A 13,986-nucleotide genomic window follows, 5' to 3' on the forward strand; every position below is an offset into this window, starting at 1 on the left:
GAATTCATTGTCCCAGGAAGGGGAAACTTTATTGACACATTCCTGGGGTCAGATACATCACATGATCACACTGACAGAACCACAGGCACATAGACACAGGCAACAGAGCATGCACAATGTCGGCACTAGTACAGTATATATCCACCTTTCGCAGCAATGCAGGCTGCTATTCTCCCATGGAGACGATCGTAGAGATGCTGGATGTAGTCCTGTGGAACGGCTTGCCATGCCATTTCCACCTGGCGCCTCAGTTGGACCAGCGTTCGTGCTGGACGTGCAGACCGCGTGAGACGACGCTTCATCCAGTCCCAAACATGCTCAATGGGGGACAGATCCGGAGATCTTGCTGGCCACGGTAGTTGACTTATACCTTCTAGAGCACGTTGAGTGGCACGGGATACATGCGGACGTGCATTGTCCTGTTGGAACAGCAAGCTCCCTTGCCGGTCTAGGAATGGTAGAACGATGGGTTCGATGACGGTTTGGATGTACCGTGCACTATTCAGTGTCCCCTCGACGATCACCAGTGGTGTACGGCCAGTGTAGGAGACCGCTCCCCACACCATGATGCCGGGTGTTGGCCCTGTGTGCCTCGGTCGTATGCAGTCCTGATTGTGGCGCTCACCTGCACGGCGCCAAACACGCATACGACCATCATTGGCACCAAGGCAGAAGCGACTCTCATCGCTGAAGACGACACGTCTCCATTCGTCCCTCCATTCACGCCTGTCGCGACACCACTGGAGGCGGGCTGCACGATGTTGGGGCGTGAGCGGAAGACGGCCAAACGGTGTGCGGGACCGTAGCCCAGCTTCATGGAGACGGTTGCGAATGGTTCTCGCCGATACCCCAGGAGCAACAGTGTCCCTAATTTGCTGGGAAGTGGCGGTGCGGTCCCCTACGGCACTGCGTAGGATCCTACGGTCTTGGCGTGCATCCGTGCGTCGCTGCGGTCCGGTCCCAGGTCGACGGGCACGTGCACCTTCCGCCGACCACTGGCGACAACATCGATGTACTGTGGAGACCTCACGCCCCACGTGTTGAGCAATTCGGCGGTACGTCCACCCGGCCTCCCGCATGCCCACTATACGCCCTCGCTCAAAGTCCGTCAACTGCACATACGGTTCACGTCCACGCTGTCGCGGCATGCTACCAGTGTTAAAGACTGCGATGGAGCTCCGTATGCCACGGCAAACTGGCTGACACTGACGGCGGCGGTGCACAAATGCTGCGCAGCTAGCGCCATTCGACGGCCAACACCGCGGTTCCTGGTGTGTCCGCTGTGCCGTGCGTGTGATCATTGCTTGTACAGCCCTCTCGCAGTGTCCGGAGCAAGTATGGTGGGTCTGACACACCGGTGTCAATGTGTTCTTTTTTCCATTTCCAGGAGTGTAGTAATTTCTTTTACGTGAGCGACGTAGAACCTGCTAGGGGCCAAGAAGTATTCTGAAACATCAAGAGAGAATACTAACATTCTGTAATATTCCACTAATGTCTTTTATAGACGTCCTTTTCACAGCGCAGATCTGCTGCTCATGTCGCCAGTTTGTTATTCAAATGGTTCAAATGGCTCTGAGCACTATGGGACTCAACTGCTGAGGTCATTAGTCCCCTAGAACTTAGAACTAGTTAAACCTAACTAACCTAAGGACATCACAAACATCCATGCCCGAGGCAGGATTCGAACCTGCGACCGTAACGGTCTTGCGGTTCCAGACTGCAGCGCCTTTAACCGCACGGCCACTTCGGCCGGCCAGTTTGTTGTTCTTGAAGTGATGCTGTAAAATAACTAGCGAGAGGGCTAAAGCTCTCATTTTTGCTAATTTATCTGTTAAGTTCCTACTCTGGAAAGCCAAATGCTGTTCTTTATTCACTTATCACATGAATCACTTTTCAGATGAAACATCAAACTGCACACAATATATGTTACAAACAAACACCTATGAAGTCACACGGTTCATAGTTCATGTTGAAAACCATCAGAAGTCTGTTACATTAAGTATTCTAGAGAAGTGATCCGAGGTGTCTTGACACATATATTTCACTACTTCTTCTTCTTCTTCTTCTGATATTTTGGCTGAATACCGTACAGGCACCTTAGGAGTGAACCGAGGTGTCTTGACACATATATTTCACTTCTTCTGATATTTCGGCTGTATACTGTACAGCCACCTTCGGAGTGAGTCGAGGTGTCTTGACACATATATTTCATTTCTTCTTCTTCTTCTTCTGATATTTCGGCTGAATACCATACAGCCGCCTACGGAGTGAGCCGAATGTCTTGACTCATATATTTCACTTCTTCTGATATTTCGGCTGAATACCGTACAGCCACCTTGGAAGTGAGCCGAGGTGTCTTGACACATATATTTTACTTCTTCTTCTTCTCCTGATATTTCAGCTGTATACCGTACAGCCACCTTCGGAGTGAGCCGAGGTGTCTTGACACATATATTTCACTACTTCTTCTTCTTCTTCTTCTTCTGATATTTCGGCCGAATACCGCACAGCCACATTCGAAGTGAGCCGAGGTGTCTTGACACATGTATTTCACTACTTCTACTTCTTCTTCTTCTTCTTCTTATGATATTTCGGCTGAATACCATACAGCCACCTTCGAAGTGAGCCGAGGTGTCTTGACACATATATTTCACTACTACTTCATCTTCTTCTTCTTCTTCTTCTTCTGATATTTCGGCTGAATACCATACAGCCACCTTCGAAGTGAGCCGAGGTGTTTTGACACATATATTTCACTTCTTCTTCTTCTTCTTCTTCTTCTTCTTCTTCTGATATTTCAGCTGAACACCATACAGCCACCTTCAGAGTGAGCTGAGGTGTCTTGACACATATATTTCACTACTTCTTCTTCTTCTTCTTCTTCTTCTGATATTTTAGCTGAATACCATACAGGCACCTTTGGAGTGAGCCAAGGTGTCTTGACACATATATTTCACTTCTTCTGATATTTCGGCTGTATACTGTACAGCCACCTTCTGAGTGAGCCGAGGTGTCTTTACACATATTTTTCACTTCTTCTGATATTTCGGCTGTATACCGTACAGCCATCTTCGGGGTGAGCCGAGGTGTCTTCACACATATATTTCACTTCTTCTTCTTCTTAAATTTCGGCTGAATACCGTACAGCCACCTTCGGAGTGAGCCAACGTGTCTTGACACTCAAGCACTTGCTCCGTCCCTTTAAACGCGCCGTCCGCGCCACTGTGCATGCGGCCACAAATACACAAGGTGGCAGGGTCGTTAATCGGCGGCAAACAGGTACAACATATTCATGAAATTAGATCTATGGCTGCACCGTCGATCCACACGGTGATATCGATGTGTCACCGCGAGATGCACTATTACGACGTCTTTGTGAGTTTTTTACAGAAAGTGCCGGTTTCCATGACTTGTCCAAGCCGAAGGTGCTATCTCTATTAATTAAATTCGTCGCCAACCGAATTTCGATTGCTTCTTTCACTGAGTCCAGAAATATGAAGGCGAGGCTAAAATCTCGACATTGTCCTACACCATAGAGTGCCCAGGTCAATACAGTGCTCTTCCACCAAGGATTTATTGGGTTGTAAGAGCCGGATGTACCTGCAGTGCTCTGTGTATCTCTCGTGGAGTGTACGTGTCGTCTGTCCGATGTACGAACAGCCACACCCACAGGGCATCTTGTAAACACCAGGCTTCCGAAGCACCAAACAATCTCTAACGGTACGCACAAGTGGTGTTGTCTTTGGTGGAGGGTGGAAAATCACTTTCGCTTCGTGTTTTCTGAGGATCTGTCCTATTTTTGACGATAAGCTTCTCACGTATGGCAGAGAAGCCATGGATTTAAAAATTTCCGTGTTTTCTGCATTCCTTATGCCCACTGTTGATTTCATTCGTAGTGCCTTACGTATCTACCATGGATCTTTGGCTTCAAAACTCTTCTGAAGTGTAGAATCTCGTCCTCCAGACTACTCTTGTCAGCAATGACGCGTGCTCTGCGTACCAGAGTTCTGAGAACACTCATCGTCTGCGAAATATGGAGGCAGCTATTTGCACGTGAATATAAAACGGTATAGGTCGATTTTCGATACACTGCATGTCCCAAAGTGCCATCATCTTTGCGTCGTACCAAAACATCCAAAAAAGGAAGGCATCCGTCTTTTTTATTTCTACTGTGAACTGAATTTGTCCATGGCTGAAATTCACATGATTTAAAAATTCTTTTAATTTACCTTTACCATGGGGCCACACTACACACGTGTCATCAACGTGCTTCCAAAATATCGTGGGCTTCAAGCTAGCAGATTCCAGCGCCTTTCCCTCGAAGCCCTCGAAGTTGGCCACAAAGGGCGACAAAGGACTACCCATGGCGACACAGTTAGTCTGCTCATAAAATTCGTTATTGAATAAAAAATATGTCGAGGTCAAGATATGTTCAAGCAAAGCTGAAATCTCTTTCTCAAAGGGTTTGGCAATGAGAAATAATGATTCTCATAGAGGAACCTTTGTGAATAACGACAGTATATAGAAACTGACTAATACACTCCTGGAAATGGAAAAAAGACCACATTGACACCGGTGTGTCAGACCCACCATACTTGCTCCGGACACTGCGAGAGGGCTGTACAAGCAATGATCACACGCACGGCACAGCGGACACACCAGGAACCGCGGTGTTGGCCGTCGAATGGCGCTAGCTGCGCAGCATTTGTGCACCGCCGCCGTCAGTGTCAGCCAGTTTGCCGTGGCATACGGAGCTCCATCGCAGTCTTTAACACTGGTAGCATGCCGCGACAGCGTGGACGTGAACCGTATGTGCAGTTGACGGACTTTGAGCGAGGGCGTATAGTGGGCATGCGGGAGGCCGGGTGGACGTACCGCCGAATTGCTCAACACGTGGGGCGTGAGGTCTCCACAGTACATCGATGTTGTCGCCAGTGGTCGGCGGAAGGTGCACGTGCCCGTCGACCTGGGACCGGACCGCAGCGACGCACGGATGCACGCCAAGACCGTAGGATCCTACGCAGTGCCGTAGGGGACCGCACCGCCACTTCCCAGCAAATTAGGGACACTGTTGCTCCTGGGGTATCGGCGAGGACCATTCGCAACCGTCTCCATGAAGCTGGGCTACGGTCCCGCACACCGTTAGGCCGTCTTCCGCTCACGCCCCAACATCGTGCAGCCCGCCTCCAGTGGTGTCGCGACAGGCGTGAATGGAGGGACGAATGGAGACGTGTCGTCTTCAGCGATGAGAGTCGCTTCTGCCTTGGTGCCAATGATGGTCGTATGCGTGTTTGGCGCCGTGCAGGTGAGCGCCACAATCAGGACTGCATACGACCGAGGCACACAGGGCCAACACCCGGCATCATGGTGTGCGGAGCGATCTCCTACACTGGCCGTACACCACTGGTGATCGTCGAGGGGACACTGAATAGTGCACGGTACATCCAAACCGTCATCGAACCCATCGTTCTACCATTCCTAGACCGGCAAGGGAACTTGCTGTTCCAACGGGACAATGCAAGTCCGCATGTATCCCGTGCCACCCAACGTGCTCTAGAAGGTGTAAGTCAACTACCCTGGCCAGCAAGATCTCCGGATCTGTCCCCCATTGAGCGTGTTTGGGACTGGATGAAGCGTCGTCTCCCGCGGTCTGCACGTCCAGCACGAACGCTGGTCCAACTGAGGCGCCAGGTGGAAATGGCATGGCAAGCCGTTCCACAGGACTACATCCAGCATCTCTACGATCGTCTCCATGGGAGAATAGCAGCCTGCATTGCTGCGAAAGGTGGATATACACTGTACTAGTGCCGACATTGTGCATGCTCTGTTGCCTGTGTCTATGTGCCTGTGGTTCTGTCAGTGTGATCATGTGATGTATCTGACCCCAGGAATGTGTCAATAAAGTTTCCCCTTCCTGGGACAATGAATTCACGGTGTTCTTATTTCAATTTCCAGGAGTGTATATCAGAACTGTTCAAATGTGTATGAATTCCTAAGGGACCAAAATGCTGAGGTCATCGGTCCCTAGACTTACACACTACTTAAACTAACTTACGCTAAGAACAACACACACACCCGTCCGGTGAGACGGGCCGCACAATGCGTGACATGGCGCCTCAAACCGCGAAGCCACTCCGCGCAGCGACGTCGTAACGTTACAGCTCGCAGTGATACATCGATAGCACCGTGTGGATCGACCGTACAGCCATAGATATAATTTAATGCGTATGTTCTACCTATTTGCCGCCGATCAGCGTCTCTGGCGCCTTGTGTATTTGTGGACGCATGCGCACGGGCGTGGTTGTGGGTTTAAAAGGACGGAGCAACTTCTAGCATGAAACTTCCTGGGAGATTAAAACTGTGTGCCCGACCGAGACTCGAACTCGGGACTTTTGCCTTTCGCGGGCAAGTGCTCTACCATCTGAGCTACCGAAGCACGACTCACGCCCGGTCTCACAGCTTTACTTCTGCCAGTATCTCGTCTCCTACCTTCCAAACTTTACAGAAGCTCTCCTGCGAACCTTGCAGAACTAGCACTCCTGAAAGAAAGGATACTGCGGAGACATGGCTTAGCCACAGCCTGGAAGTTTCATATCAGCGCACACTCCGCTGCAGAGTGAAAATCTCATTCTGGAAACATCCCCCAGGCTGTGGCTAAGCCATGTCTCCGCAGTATCCTTTATTTCAGGAGTGCTAGTTCTGCAAGGTTCGCAGGAGAGCTTCTGTAAAGTTTGGAAGCTAGGAGACGAGATACTGGCAGAAGTAAAGCTGTGAGTACCGGGCGTGAGTCGTGCTTCGGTAGCTCAGATGGTAGAGCACTTGCCCGCGAAAGGCAAAGGTCCCGAGTTCGAGTCTCGGTCGGGCACACAGTTTTAATCTGCCAGGAAGTTTCATAGCAGCGCACACTCCGCTGCAGAGTGAAAATCTCATTCTGGCAACTTCTAGCATGTCAGTCACCTGGGCTCAATCTGAAGATGGATGGACGGTATGCAGCCGAAATACGAGAAGAAAAAGTGAAATTTATGCGGCAGCACGACCGAAATTTTATGGAACAATCATTGTGCCACGAAAATATGGAGATGCACATCGTGTTACAGTCGTTTGAGGAGCACGATAGTGTACTCAAGTTGATGTGTCGGCCACCAAATTCGTCTGATATGAATCCAATGGAACACATGTAGGACGTTATTGGGGGCCAGCAACGTGCCCACAAACCACAGGCCCGTGATTTACGGGAACGGCGTAACCTGTGCTTAAACATTTGGTGCCCTCATACTTCCAGAAATTTACAAAGGGCTTGTAGAAATCAAGCCACGCAGCACTGCTGCTCTATAGTGTTCCAAAGGGGGACTAATGCGCTACTAAACAAATGTTTGCAATGTTTTGGGTCGTCGGTGTATAATGAGCACATTAGAAATATTACTAAGTTATCTTGGGCCAAACCTAATGTTACATTCGTTTCTATTGAAGGCACGCCATTCAGTTTAATATACTCGTACTTTAGTCTATTAGCATAAAATAATTTGAATGAATCATACAGAAGACACATCCGACGGTGTGGCACAGTGTGGAACATCTTTTGAAATTCCTGGAAGACAGCATCCACGTGTTCACTTCCACCTACAGTATGCAAAATATCGTACGTGAATAAGGTGAGCAGTGGTTCAATGAGAGAGGAGGTTTTTCTCGAGGAATGTCATAACATTCACGATTCGAATACAATCGAAGATCCTCCAACAGATGTCATTAGTGGTATTTGTCTAATTCACTTCAATGTCTCTTTTATCCTCTTTCGCAAACAAGAATGCTATGCGCTCTTCTCCAGTCACCCAAAGAAAAATTAATTAGGCAAACACCACCCGAGGGGTGTCGAAGGGGTTGCCTAACCCTAAGACGTTAGGGCAGCCAAGTGGCTGAATGTGTATCGAAGTTTCTGACAGACACATCTTTCACGGGCTGAAATCAGTTGCGTGGGTTGCACTGAGCGTGTTTCCAAGCTGGGGCTTTTTAGGGGGATCGTTTGTCGTTTTATTTGCGAACATCTTAAAGCAGCAGCCCCCCCCCCCAACCCCCCACCTTTCCCCCCCCCCCCCCCCCCCCATGATCACGCTACAGCAGGGCACGAAAAGGAAGGACCAAAAATCGTATTAACTATTTGCTGCTTTGGATCACTTTCAGATTCCGTCGAATCGTTTTTAACATTTCCTAGCAATTCCAAGCTGTACAGCAGAGAAAAAATTGCGGTCGCGCTAGACTCCAAAGCGCACAAATTACGTTCAGAGGGGTTGCAGCCTCACGATGTTCTTGGAGTAGAGCTGAAACGCCCTGTGGCTGGCAGCAGTATCGAACGTTGTCAAGAAAGTTCTCCTGTTGCTTCTTGCGCTGCGAACTGTCTTTTTCGACAGCCAAATGTAAGGGAATCAACGCCCCAAGCGAAGGAGTTGTTTCATTGACACTCCTTATGCCAACTCTTGAGGTCTTTTGGTGTACATTCTGAACGGCACAGTGTCTGAAATGTTTTCTCCTACCACCCATAATAAAGCCACGTGACTTCAGCTGGGTGTTGCAGTTCTGACCTCCATCCCAAAAGACGAGGAGTAACGACCTTCCCACCGTATGACACGTGAATAGTCAATATGGCATCATTAACTCCCCTTACAGCTCGCATGAAGTTCTCGGCCTGGCCTTTTCTTCGCATGTGTCGACACCTTGCCTTTTGAAGCATCGCTGAGCCCGAAGGTCACGACGCAGGCCGCCACGCTTTTGCAACTTTACAGAGAAAGGTTTTAGGCAAGTTTCAACCAAATTTGAAACTTATTACTCGGAATGGAAGACAATTACAGGGTTTTGAGAAAGTGATCCTTTAATTTTTTGGACACTTGCTTACCCGTCTTTGAAGGAATGATGCTCAGACTGGGGGCTGCAGGATTTGCATTGTTGGCAGTGTTAGTGTCATGACTCGTCATTAGGCGCCGGTACTGGTACGGTGACCTAGGGTTGAAGCACAAGCATCACTAGGCATTTTAGTTTCAGACAGTTGACATAGGTCTGGACAAGCTGCTTTACCGAAACAACAGTAACAATGCTGCTGCTTTTCGAGAGTATGGATGCATTAAACATATAGGGAAAGGTCCTCTTTCCAAGCTGGTTTTGGAATACATTATTGGAAGTTCGAATTAACTGCCATTTGAGATTTGCTCTTGGGAGAGGCCGACGGCCAATTGCGTCTCAGATTGTTCAAGAAGTTACTGTTGTCGTCGCTGAGAATGCTGGACGCAATATGCGATCTTCAAGCAGTGTACGAGCTGTGTCACGAGAGCTGAACATTCCATAGTCCCCGTTCGAAAAGTGAAATGGTATCTCCAGTGCGCTTCCAGGCTGCTGTGGATGTAGATGGTCGTAACATTGGGTAACGTTTGCTAATTACTATGTTTACGTTCCGGGTTACAAAGTTTAATATCTCACGTGGAAACTAAAATGTTTTTCTATCAACGGTGTATCATTATTTTTCTTCCGAATGTCCTTACAAATGTTTCCACAAAATTTCATTGTCCTACGATCACTCTTTTTTTCATTGGGCCCTTCTCAAGTAGCGAAAGTTTAGTTATAACCACCCTGTGAAGGAGTCCACTTCATGTAATTAATAAAGGTATGAGTTTGTGTGACGCTGGCAAAATACCTTAATTTCACTGAGCGAGTGTTGCAGGTACAGTGCAGAAGACTGCGTGGAGAGCTGCGCTGCGCTACCGTGAGCGCCTCCTCACAGAAGGCTTCGCCATTACTTACCTGCAACAGAAATGAACGTGGTTAGCTTTACAAGCAAAACGCAGGTTGAGCTTCAAATATTTTTATAGATGCAATATTAATGTAGCACGTTTTCTGAAGGTTGCAAGTAACAATGAATACTTTACACAAAAACTGATAATGTAACTACACTCTAATTTATTCGTCTACAGATCATTAACACAATGATATTGGACATAACAACTTAACACAAAGAGACAAGCGGCCGAAATATATATTTCCAGCATGAGGTTCCGAACTTTTCACCTCAAATTAGTTTTGACCCCTTAAAGAGATTTGTAATAACCTATTTTCAACAGTGATGAAGAGCACATGAAATGAACAGCACTGCAGCCTCGGAACTTCGTTAATAACCTAGATTTAACTAACTTTCCCGTTTCTGCCGCCAGATATAGATGATTTCGATGAAACTAATTCAGTGAAATAACTCTTTTCTACGTCTACATCTACATCTACATCTAAAAACAAGTCATGGAGTGAAAATAAATTCAATATAGAGGAATCAGTGCTGTTTTTGAAGCCGTTAAATGGCCCGTCAACTGGAAGTGACGGGCCGAGGGAATAGGTGCGTGATGTGTACGTTATTCTCGACGGAGACTTGTGTCGTCGAGTCAAAAGATTCGTAGTCGGTTGTGTGCTGCTCTTCGTCCCACCTTCGTTAATACCACCAAAAAATCTTCGTGAGACGAAGTTCTGCGTCCGCGAAAACGTATGCGAAGGAATGAATACTGTTACTTGGAAGTCACAGAAGAAGCGTTCTTGCAGCTCCTGCAACAAAGAGAGGTTACTATCAGCCAAAGAACGGTTCCGCAGATATAAATATCATACATCCCATATTTATCCCCATCATGAGCTACATGGTAGTGATTCTCAACAAGGGGTTGAATACCTTCAATGGGTTCTCCAGCAATAAAATTTTGTGGAGGAAGTGTTCTTAACTGATTACACCACGTTCATGAATCATTTGAGTAACAACCAGTACTGGTCAACGGAAAGACCTCACTGGCTCCATGTGTTCAGCCGACGATAGTGGATTGTGAATGTGTGGCGTGGAATAACCTAGCAAGCCGGCCGCGGTGGTCTAGCGGTTCTAGGCGCTCAGTCAGGAACCGCGCGACTGCTACGGTCGCAGGTTCGAATCCTGCCTCGGGCATGGATGTGTGTGATGTCCTTAGGTTAGTTAGGTTTAAGTATTTCTAAGTTCTAGGGGACTTATGACCACAGATGTTGAGTCCCATAGTGCTCAGAGCCATTTGAACCATAACCTAGCAGCCCGTACTTAGTTGATGTTACATTGAACGGCGAAAAGTAAACACATTTTTGATCAATACTTTACCCTCGTTATTAACCGGCAGATGATATGGTTCCAACCTGATGGTTGTCCTGTCCGTAACTCTTCAGTAGCAAAATGCATTATTCAGTAGCAAGAGATGCGCTAATCCACTTAATTCCAAACCGGTGGGTTTAAAGCTGCACTCTTATTAAGAGGTTCCCAGCACGATTTGCTGACCTGACGGCATTAAATTTCTCACTCAAGGATCATGTATCGTATTTGGTCTACAAACAAGTTCCAGCGACTGTGGAAAAGATGACAGATACTCCAGACATGTTGACAACAATGAGTTCATCATTGCCGCGGCGTGTACGAAAGTGTCGAGACGCAAATGGTTCTTACTTCGAACAAACTCTTTAAATAAATCAAATGGAACGTGCGGATGTATAATAATAACTTCATTGTTTTTTTGTTGACAATCTTTGGTTTTCTTTATTTCACGAATTGTTCTAATGTACGTTTTTCTTTTTCCCACTGTGCGTATGCAGCAGCATATGTAAAGAAAAACCATGAAATACACTGGTGTACAAAATTGAAGCAACAAACCATTGGTTCGATTCCCGGCGGGGTCAGGGATTTTCTCTGCCTCGTGATGACTGGGTGTTGTGTGATGTCCTTAGGTTAGTTAGGTTTAAGTAGTTCTAAGTTCTAGGGGACTGATGACTATAGATGTTAAGTCCCATAGTGCTCAGAGCCATTTGAATCATTTTTGAACAAACCATTGTTTCTCCGTCCTATGTCTAACTCACGATATAATCATACAAACTCTCAACAGATGTCCGTACGAAAGTGTTCTGCATGGAAGATAGCATTCCGGTCAAAGAACAACCATGCAGACGATGACGTCAGGGCATGTATCAAACGGGCTAGTGTTTGCCAGGTAGTCCAAATCCACAATCGCTGTGTACAGAGTCACAGACGGTGCTGTATGGCACACTGAGGACTCCTACCAGACTCTCTGTGGTGGAGGGACATAGAAAAAATGGAAGCACAACATTCGCAAACTGATGTGTCCCGATGGCTTAACGAGAATCGCTCTGTTGTTTTTCGGATGTTGCGACATTTCGTAGAGACCGGAGCTGTATCCAGAAAGCCGGCCGAAGTGGCCGTGCGGTTAAAGGCGCTGCAGTCTGGAACCGCAAGACCGCTACGGTCGCAGGTTCGAATCCTGCCTCGGGCATGGATGTTTGTGATGTCCTTAGGTTAGTTAGGTTTAACTAGTTCTAAGTTCTAGGGGACTAATGACCTCAGCAGTTGAGTCCCATAGTGCTCAGAGCCATTTGAACCATTTGTATCCAGAAGACCAGAGCACGACCGACCACATGTGGCATCAGAAAGAGTACTGCACAGCAGCTGGCATCTGACCTCGCAGCAGCCAATGGACATGTTGCATCGAGGTAAACGGTGTACAGAAGGCTTCGGCAGAGTGGCTGTTATTGCCGTATACCTGCTGTAAGTGTACCTCTGACGAGTCTTCAGAGAAGGCAACGTCTAGAGTGGAGTCGTCAACATGTCATCTGGACGGTCGAACAGTGGGCGAATGTTTTTTCTACAGATGTGCCATAATTTGGTTTGGAGAGAGATTCTCGACGGTTTCCCATCTGAAGAGAACGTTGAACCAGATGTAGGGACCCAAAAATTGTGACAAAGAGACCGATATCGAGGAGGGTCCATAATGGTGTGAGCAGGGATTATGTCGACCACTGGAACACCTCTTCATGAACTGCAGTCAGGTATTGCTATGAGATTTTGGGACCTCATGTGGAGTTGTTGGGAGGTGCTGTGGGCCCACAATTCGTACTGATGGACGATAATGCTCTACTTCATAGAGCACAGGTGGTTGATATTTTGTTGGAAATGGAAGAATTTGCACGCATGGAGCGGCTTGCTAGCTCTCCCGATTTGAATCCAGTAGAGCAAGTCTGGGATGCACTAGGGACACGGGTTGCATCACATTAGCGTCCACCAACCACTCTCCAAGATTTGCGAGAAGCTGTGCAGAAAGAATGAGCGCTATGACCTTAACATCAGACTGATGACATCACTTACACCATGCCCCATTGTTGTCAGGCCTGTACTGTTGCCAGGAGTGGTCACACACCGTACTGTGCACATTAACCAGGTGTCGGAACGTGTGTCTAAATCCGTTAAGTTGGAAAAACGAGGAACATATTTGTCTATCGTTGTGCATGTTGTAGTTGTTCACGTTCTGTATTCTTTACATTGCTTCTACTTAACTATCAATTGTTTATACTACTTTGTGGCAAAATAAACGTAACTTTGCGTTAATTTTGGACTCTAGCGTAATTTGATTTTCATTTATAATAATAAACTTTATCTTGTCAACTCTAATAATACTAACCGACATTCCACTGCGAGCGTCAGATATTTTTATGGGTATTTGACCATTTGTTGAACAATGTTGGATTTAAAAAGGAAATTGTCTTATCTTAATGCCAGTTGAACGACTTTACGGCGATATAACACTTTCTTTAGGTTTGTTTATAAATAAATCTTCAGCTACCAGTCACGATTTTTATTTATTTTACTTTTCGCACGACGCGTTTCGGGAAATGATTCTCATTTCCAAGTGCGTTTTTTGCGTGTATTAAGCCATTTCTATTGATGTTGTCAATGTGTGAGAGTCTGCTTCATTCCGTTGGCTTTTAAGTTTTCTAATGGCCCATTTGTGGAGAGTCTCTCACACACTAAACATCACACACAACTTGTTGTACACTTTATACCTCGAAAATATCTTATATAAGTTTAAGTAAAATAAAGAAAATGAAGTAAAACAAATAAAAATCTTGACTCGTAGCAGGAGATTTATTTATAAACAAACCTATTGT

This window comes from Schistocerca nitens, chromosome 3 (assembly GCF_023898315.1).
Source record: "Schistocerca nitens isolate TAMUIC-IGC-003100 chromosome 3, iqSchNite1.1, whole genome shotgun sequence".
NCBI classification, from domain to species: Eukaryota; Metazoa; Arthropoda; class Insecta; order Orthoptera; family Acrididae; genus Schistocerca; species Schistocerca nitens.